A 10,080-nucleotide genomic window follows, 5' to 3' on the forward strand; every position below is an offset into this window, starting at 1 on the left:
TGATGGCATTATTGACTACTAAATTTTAGCGATGAAATTTTCATCACTAATAACTATTACCGACAAAAATTGGTTATTAATGATAAATTTTTTTTCGTCGCTAATATCCTATTTTGTTGTAGTGATCTAGTCTTGGCTTTTATAATAATGCAGTAATGTAGATGACTTTTGCAAGTCTACCATGAACTATTAAATAGAAATTGGTATTATCTCAAGCATACAACAAACCAAGAATTAGCTCAAGAACAAAGAAAGTAGTCATACCAACTATACTCTTTGAGAAATGAAAAAGCAAGTCCTATCAACCTTCAATCTAAGTATTTCTTTCTATCATAAGTTCCAGAGTTAGTTGTCAGATTAGTTGGTGAGCAGGCCCATCCATGGTGGTGGTAGCATTCCTGTTTGCTCTTGAACTATCTCGAATAGAGATGGTAGCATGCGGTACACTTCGGCCACCTCCTGCTCTGGCCCCTATCAGTGGTCTCACCACCATTTGTCCAAATACTAATCTTTGGCTAGAGTCCCCTTCGCAGCCTTAGCATTGATCCTTGGATATTGTCGTAATTCCCATTACTGATCAGGAGATAGTCTTTAAGAGCAACATAATTTCATTCAAGGGATTCAAGGAGCTTGCGAAGGTAAAATCGTTGGGCCTCTGCAAGGGCAAGCATCCCCTCAGTCTCCTTTTTCTTTGCATACAACTCTCCATTAGCTTGTTGCTGGCATGCAAAAAATTCTACTTCAGCTATGGTCTGACGTCCCTCTTCTTCCTTCTCTTTCCCATTGAGTGAAGCTTTAGCAATCTTCTGCTTCTTAATTATACAGCTCCCAATTGGCTACTTGAATCTATAATTGAAAATATTTGGTAATTCAAAAAATATGTTTTAATAGTCTATATCTTCGAAAACTTATCCTCTCTTTTGCTCAAACAGTAAGGGTAATGAAGGGAGCCTGAAGGCAAATAAGCCACAACATTCAACAAAATTTCTTGATGTGTGGGACTTGAATTGAACACAGATCCCACATCAAGAAGGGAAGAGCTAGGTGTGGCATGGAAGTAAATCTAAATCAACATTCTCGCTGATTCATGTAATGAAAGAAAGATTAATCAATCAATATACAAATTGCATTGCATTTTGTGAAAATGTCCTATCAAATCTGAAACTAACTTCTAGAGCAGAAGCTATCGCTTATATTTAATGGTTAATTAACTACTTAAATAACAAGACAACATGACTACAACCTTCTTCTGCTCTTCCAAATGAAAGCTAGTTAGGATTAGTTAATCAAATAACAAGATACCATGACCAAAACTTCTTCTTCTCTTCCAAATGAAAAGCTAGTTAGTTAATATTAGTGAGTCAATATGCAAATTGTATGGCATTGTTTGAAAGTATACTGACAGGTGTGAAACTTATATAGCAAAAGCTATCACTTATTTTTAATGGTTAATTCAAATAACTGGACCACATGACAAAAAATTATTCTTGCTCTTCTAGGTAACGGATTTCCTGTGATAGCTAGTTACAATAACCAGTCATAAAAATATTGAATCTTATCTTGAAAGATATATCGCAAGAGACCTTTGAAAACATGTTTAAACTCATGGAAAAAGTTTAATTTAGAAAAGAAATATAATCAGGGATTAACAATTCTTTTGAAATTCTATGATAACAATATATTTTTTTATATGTTCCCGGCAAAAGGTCTTAGCCACTTAAGTAAAACACGTTATGGAGGGATTAAGCTAGGAAACTTGAGATAACTTTGTTACAAAAGCATATCTATTTACTAAATAAACCAATTCTCCGACATAACCAAGGGAGGATAACTTTCCACATTAATAAAGTCTGTTGAGAGTAGCTACGGAAAGTCATCTTTATACATTGAGAATCTATATTTTTTTTTTGTTTTTGTGAGTCAATTTGCTCGAAGAAGCAAAATGATGCTTACAATTACTTGAAATAGTAAAGCAAGTATAAACAAACAAATTCTCTTCCTATACAAGCGCTGCCTAAGTTTCCTAGATAATTATGTATCCCCTAAATAAACTCAATCCATTCCCTTGATGTCACATTCCCACTTTTTCTATGAATTGATGGGATAGAAAACATAGTTAAAAATTTGTAAATCACAAATCCTAATCATTTATTGTCTGCTTAAACAAAATTACCTCCAGTGGTGAAGGCCCATGAAAATTAGGCTTTGGTTTGTTGCATTAATAGCTGAACTTAGATTAGAATCCAATCTAAAATTTAAAGAACCATGATTGATTTAAAACAGACCTAAGACTAACTAGGATATATGGACAGAAGCCAGAGTTTCAGTTTTTGGGGGGATAGTAATTGAGAAATAGGAAAAGATGTAAGAAAATTAGGGTGACAAAAAGATTTAGGATCTTCTACTTAAAAATATGTTGAAGCAAAGAAAAGGTTATTAATATGATTTTTTTTGGTATTTAAAAAAAGTTTATAGCAGACTAAAGAATTAACGATAAGACCTTTACAATAACATCTATCATTGACTTGAATAGAAAATGAATTTGTAAGGCTGCTTCTTAAAAGATATCACGACAAACTTTACTACCTTCATGAACAATAAGACCTCTAAATAATAAAGTATAATTCTTGTAACTTGAGAACAATTCAAAGAATCATTCATCTAAGGACCATAGACTGATGGAGAGAATATGCAGCAAAGGTTTACTACCTTTGTCTCATAATCGATGTTTTTAAAAGCCTTAGGACCGAGATGAGCTTATAACATTGTGCATCTCTTGAGCGAAAATATTCAAAACTCCACCATCGTCAAAGTTTCTGATCCAAAAATATTAATGAAGGCACATCTGGGAAGAACTGTTCTACTGATTCAGTTGATAAAATCTGGCATTTCAAATTTTGCTAGTTATTGCATGTCAGTTTTAAATTGAATAACTCCAAACACTCAATATTTTCTCTATGATGAGATCTGAAGATCGTATCTTGGAATCCAAACCTGAACATATATGAATTAAGATTTTTGAGGGTTGAATTAAAATTTACTGTTCAGGGTCTAAAGAAGAAAAAAAAATTAAAATTATTTTTTATACAATATAGAATGTTTGGAGTTGTTCAGTTTAAAGCTGACACACAATAACATGCAAAATTTAAAATATCTGATCTTACCAACTGAATCAGCAAAATGATTCTCCCCAGATGTACCTTCTTTGATATTTTGGGATTAGAAATACCGACGATGGTGGAGTTTTAAATATTTCCGCTCAAGAGATGGGCAATGTTATGAGATCGGATCACGGGGTTGTCTTCATAAGGCTCTTAAGACCGACGATGCTTTGGTCTCCACTTCTGGCCCAGATAGCTGAAGAACTCATGCCAGCTCACGTCGACGAGCTGCTCCACGTTAGCGTTATAGATTAAAAGGCCGAACTGATTCAGCTCCATCCGGACCTTCTCAAACTCTTCTTGTTTGAAGGACTTGTCCCCCTGGAGATCTCCTCCATGGTCATGGATGCAGCGAGGACGCGGGTCTTGCCTTCTTGGACAAGGTCGTTGACATGGTTGGAGAGCTGGTCATGGGTGGAGATAAGCCAGGCATATCTTATGAGGCTCTCGTGGTCGTCGACATGAGGGCCGATGGTGAACACAGTGAGGACGATGGAGGGGAGCTTGGATCCGTGCCTTCTTCTCTAGCTTTATGTCGGTGATGGCCAGCTACCGCGATGGGCTCGCAACCTTGTTCCACAAAACCATTTTTTTTTCCTCCTCCCTTTCACACAAAGGTTTGCGTGAGGAGAAAAAGAAGGCTATGGGAAGATGGATGGGTTGGAAGGCAGATTAATATAGAGAAGCTGAGAGTAATCCGATCTCTAACTCCGAGTCCTAGGCAAGGAAGAAGACACTCGTTGATCAAATTCCCAGCCCAACCCAAAAAAGGAAGGGCTATTTTTTATGGGAAGATAATTAATAGCCTTGTTATCTCATTGGAGTGATTAACTCCGAAAAATAAGTGGTTAAAGATACTTAACTTTTATTTCATTTTATTTTTTTGGTAAAGTTTAAAAGATACTGATTTGGTGGCCTATAGAATATTTTCTGTACTTTGAAATCGATGTTGATTAGACTAGAGTTGTGCTATGGCCAAAAGCCGTTGGAATCTTATTCAAAGCAGCCTAATAAAACAAAAAATCATTTGGAAATTTATTGGAACAAATTTGGCACATTTCTTTTAATATTAATTTTAAAAAATTAATAAAATTAATAATTTTTTTTATCATCAGAGTTGCTAGTTTTTTAATACATATATATATATATATTTATATAAATATATATATTATTCTCTTTTTTTTCTCATTTTCGGCATGCACTATTTATATAGAGAAAGATGAGAATAATTTGGTATCTAACCCCAAGCCCTAAAAAAAGAAGAGGTTCATTAACAAAATTTCTATTAGAACCCCAAACAAGAAGGGCTATTTTTTATGGAAAGAATAATTAATAGCATTATTATATTATGAGCGGAATTAGTTAGCTCTAGAAAATAAGTGGTTAAAAAAATACTATTTTGAGATTGGTGAAGATTAGACTCCAATCCTTTTAGGGCCATTAGATTCTCATGCAAAGGAGTTTAATAGAGGATTAGAGGTGGACTTCAAAATTATCTTAATTCACAGTAATGGTTCCCACATAAGTGAAGAAATTATTGAGTATTTGCGATGAAAAGCTTTTTCCATCGCAAATACTCAATTATTTATGATAAAAATTTTTCATCACTAATATTTGAAAAAAATAAAAATTTAAAAAATTTAAAAATTATAGATTATTTATGATGAAAATATTACATCATAAATAATAGAGTATTTATGATAAATAGTATTTTTCATCACAAATACCAATTATTTACGATGAAAGTTTTCATCGCTAATATTTGAAAAAAAGAAAAAATATGAAAAATTTAAAAATTATAGATTATTTACAATAAAAATATTACATCATAAATAATTGATCATTTGTGATGTAAATTATTTTTCATCGTAAATGCTAAATTATTTATAATGAAAAATTTTCATCACCAATATTTTAAAAAAATAAAAAATTTAAAAAAATATAAAAATTATAGATTATTTGTAATAAAAATATTACATCATAAATAATATAATTTTTATGATGAAAAATTATTTTTCATTAGAAATAGTCAATTATTTACGATGAAAATATTTTCATCACCAATATTTTTAAAAAAATATGAAAATTAAAAAATATAAAAATTATAAATTATTTATGATAAAAATATTTTATCATAAATAATTTAATATTTATGATGAAAACTATTTTACATCATAAATAGTTCATTATTTATGACAAAAATATTTTTATCACTAATATTTTTAAAAAATAATAAATTTAAAAATATAAAAAATATCAATTATTTGTGATAAAAATATTACATCATAAATAACTTAGTGTTTGTAATGAAAACTTATTTTTCATCATAAATAGTATATTATTTAAGATAAAAATATTTTCATCACCAATATTTTGAAAAAAATAAAAAATATAAAAAATACAAAAATTATAGATAATTTATGATGAAAATATTACATCATAAATAATATAGTTTTCATGATAAAAAATTATTTTTTATCATAAATAGTCAATTATTTATGATGAAAATAACTTCATCACTAATATTTTAAAAAGATAAAAAATTCAAAAAATATAAAAATTATAGATTATTTATGAAAAAAATACTACATCATAAATAATATAGTATTTATGTTAAAAAATTATTTTGCATCATAAATAGTCCATTATTCATGATGAAAATATTTTCATCATCAGTATTTTTGAAAAATGATAAATTTAAAAAATATAAAAATTATTGATTATTTATGATAAAAATATTACATCATAAATAACTTAGTCTTTGCAATGAAAACTTATTTTTTATCATAAATAGTCAATTATTTATGATAAAAATATTTTCATCATCAATAATTTTAAAAAATAAAAAATTTAAAAATTATAGATTGTTTGTGATAAAAATATTTCATCATAAATAACTTAATATTTATGATAAAAAAATATTTACATTAAAAATAACAATTATTTATGATAAGAATATTTTTATCACTAATATTTTGAAAAAAAATGAAAAATTTAAAAAATATAAAAATTACAAATAATTTATGATGAAAATATTACATCATAAATAATATAGTGTTTATGATGAAAAATTATTTTTCATCAAAAATAGTCCATTATTTATGACAAAAATAGTCTAATCACCAATATTTTAAAAAAATAAGAAATTTAAAAAATATAAAAATATAGATTATTTATGATAAAAATATTGCTTCATAAATAATATAGTGTTTGCAATAAAAATTATTTTGCATCGTAAATAGTCCATTATTTATGACAAAAATATTTTTATCAATAATATTTTTAAAGAATGATAAATTTAATATAAAATTATAGATTATTTATGATAAAAATATTACATTGTAAATAACTTAGTGTTTATGATGAAAACTCATTTTCTATCGTAAATAGTTAATTTTTTATGATAAAAATATTTTCATCATCAATATTATGAAAAAATAAAAAATTTAAAAAATATAGAATTTATAGATTATTTATGATGAAAGAGCAAAAATATCATAAATAATTGACTATTTGTGATAGAAAATAAGTTTTTATCGTAAATACTTCATTATTTATGATGAAATAATTTCATCGCTAATAATTAAAAAATTAAAAAAATAACTTTTGACACTAAAAAAGTATCATTATCTCAGTATCTAGACTTTATCGGATGATGTAACAAAATTCTTCACCCATAACCGAATCAATCGTCTATAAGATCCAGTAGCAAACCACCTTAGAAAATTAAATGCAAGGAATTTGATTCAGATGAAATGTCAACTTCCAACTATATAAAGAATAAAATTTTATTAACTATTCAATGGACTAAATTGTGTCATTTACTTCTAAATCATCTCAAAAAAATTTGGCCAACAATCCCTTATGACAATAAAATCCTATAATATCTTTAACAGAAAAATATAACTTCTTGAACGTTATTCTTAATTTGCGGTAGATGATGCACCACAGTAATCCGATCTCTGAAACTATCAATTGATGTCGATCCTCCATAAAAAAGATCAAACTCTATATAGAAATAAATCCAGCAGATCATCTAAAAATTAATCCAAATAAGGTATCTATCAAAATATAAGAACACGATCAAAATTTTTAACTCACGTGTAACAAAGATTGTTAGTTAACATCTGTAATGTATCAGCAGAAAAATAGTTATCATCCAACAGTACATGATAATGTGTTAGTCTGTTGGTCCCCCGAATAGAAATAAAATATTGATAAATTGATAAAAAATATTTTAAAAACTAGATAAAATTAGATTATGCAAATAAGCCCCTCCTAACCTAGCGAAACAAAATAATGAAAAAAAAGAAAAAATATCAACAAAATATTATCTTTATACTAGCATGGCTGCAAAGATAGAAATCAAATCTTATCGGATTATAAATCCTTGTGCTGACCATAGTTCTTAATCATATAAAAAATATCATTAAATTTTTAGGTCACTTAATTGATCAACCCTAATAAAATCATATGAACATCAACTAGGCTCTTTAACATATTTTAGATCCACAAAAGCATGCGTTACAAAGGATAGCCAAGCTACTTTTTTATGTACATAATTTTTTTGAAAAAAAATCACAAATTAACTATTTATATAAAAAAAATTTATGAATAAAAAATTAATTTTTTATGATGAAATTATTTTGAAAAATTTTTTTGGACCAAAATTTTTTAAATTAAAGAAAATTAATTTTATTTTTCATCACAAATATTTTTTAATGTCATTTTTTGTTATTAAATTTTTTGGATGAAAATTTTACTTAGTGAGAAAAATCTAAAATTATTTTTTTATGAAATTATTAATGGAGAAATTTTTTTTGCAAAAATTATTTTTGATGAAAATTATATTTACATTGCTAATAAGATTATTAATGATGAAAATTTAGTTTTCATCATCAATAATTTTTTTTGCAAAATTTTTTAAGAGGAAAAAATTTTTTAGTGGAGAATTTTTATTTTTTTGGGAAATTAATGGCAACAAAAATCTAATTTTTGTTGCTAATAATTTTATTGACGATGAATTTTTTTCATAGCAAATAATTTATATAGAGGAAAGATTTTTTTAGTGGAGAATATTTTTTTATGAGAATTATTCATGATGAAAATTTAATTTTCATTGCTAATAAGCTAATTAACGATGAAATTTTTAGTTTTTATCATAAATAATTTTTTAAGAGAGAATTTTTTTTTCATGGGGAAAATTTTGGCAGGAATTATTAGCAACAATTTTGTTTTAATAACAAATAATTTTTTTTAGCAAGAAAATTTTTTTAGAGGAAAATTTTTTTTAATGGAAATTATTAGTGATGAAAATTAAATTTTCATTGCTAATAACATAATTAATGATGAAAATTTTTTTAATCATAAATAATTTTTTTAGAGGAAAATTTTTTTAATGAGGAATGTTTTTTGTTGTTTAACGAAATTATTAGCAATGAAAATTAAATTTTCATCGCTAATAATGATTCTTTCAATGCACGTCAAGTCAACGTCGTTTCGTGCAAAACCCTCTTTCCCCCCTTCTCTCTTCTCTCCTCTCTCCTCTCCTCTCTCCCTCTCCCTAAGCTCTCCTCTCTCCCTCTCTCTGAGCTCTCCTCTCTCCATGCTCTGCCCCCCCTCTTTTCCTGCTGGCGAGCCCCTCTCCACCGTCATCACTGTCGTCTGCACCGCCCGCCGTTTGCCGTCCGCTGGAGGTAAGGTTCTAACCCTTTTTTTTGTGTTGATCGAGCCACCGGGGGGTAGAGTCATCCATGGGGGGTGGGCCATGGGCGGCCAGCAGCACCATGGGGCCGGCAGGGAGGGGGTCGGTCGGTAGGGAGGTGGTCGGCCGGTGAAAAGGGGGTTGGAGGCGAAATGGGGGCAGGATGGGGTCGGGGGTGGGATGAGATCGGGGGCAGGATGGGTCCGGGGAGGGGGCGGCCGACGGCGATGGAGGTGGGGCTGGGGAGGGGGTCGACCGGCGGGAAGGTGGTCGGCCGACAGGGAGGGGTCGGGGGCAAAACATGGTCGGGATGGTGTTAGGGGGGATGGGGCCGGGGAGGGGGCTGCCGTTGGCGACAGAGATGGGGCTGGGGAGGGGGTCAACCGATGAGGAGGGGGTCGAGGGTGAAACGTGGGTGGGATGGGGTTAAGGGGCGGGATGGGGTAGGGGAGGGGAAGGCCAGCGGTGATGGAGATGGGGTCGGGGAGGGGGTCGGTCGGTGGAGATGGGGTCGGGGAGGGGGCGACCGATGGTTAGGGGAGATGGGGTTGGGGAGGGGGCGATGGCGGGGAGGGGTGGGTGATGGTGGGGAGGGAGGGAGGGAAGAGAAAAAGGAGGGGGAAAAAGAAAAGAAAAAAAAAAAAAAGGGGAAAGAAAAAAGGAAAAAAAATAAAAAAATAAAATATTAATAAAAATATTTAATTATTTGATTAATAAAAATAAAATCTGAATCATGATCTGAATTGGATCGAGGTTGAGATTCGGATCGAGATTTCGATTCGGATTAGGATCCAGATCGGGATTTGATCAGGATCTGAGTTAGGATCCGGATTGTGCGGGGTTGGAGAGGGTGGCAGCGCCGCAAGGGGTGGCTCACGAGGGGTGTGTGATGGTGTTGGTGCCACAGGAGCAGAGGTCGCGGGGGTCGAGTTCGAGTGGCATGGGGTGTGTGACAGCACCGACGCTGTGGGAGCGGAGATCATGGGGGCCGAGTTCGGGCGGCGCGGGGTGTGTGATGACACCAGCATAATGGGAGCAGGGGTCGCGAGGGTCGAGTTTGGGCTACGTGAGGTGTGTGACGGTGTCGGTGCAGTGGGAGCGGGGGCCGTGGGAGGCCGAGTCTGAAGCTCATTTAGGAGAAAATATATTTGAAAAAAAATATTTTTAGATAAAAAATATTTAAAAAAATAAAAATTTATTTATTATTTTTAAGTA

At 31.2% G+C, this 10,080-nt stretch overlaps 1 pseudogene; it reads right to left on the reverse strand.

The window, feature by feature from the left end:
* Positions 1-357: 357 nt before the first annotated feature.
* On the reverse strand, positions 358-9,168 carry LOC140859274 (flotillin-like protein 6; annotated as a pseudogene).
* Positions 9,169-10,080: the final 912 nt, after the last annotated feature.

This window comes from Elaeis guineensis, chromosome 7 (assembly GCF_000442705.2).
Source record: "Elaeis guineensis isolate ETL-2024a chromosome 7, EG11, whole genome shotgun sequence".
In the NCBI taxonomy this organism is placed as follows: domain Eukaryota; kingdom Viridiplantae; phylum Streptophyta; class Magnoliopsida; order Arecales; family Arecaceae; genus Elaeis; species Elaeis guineensis.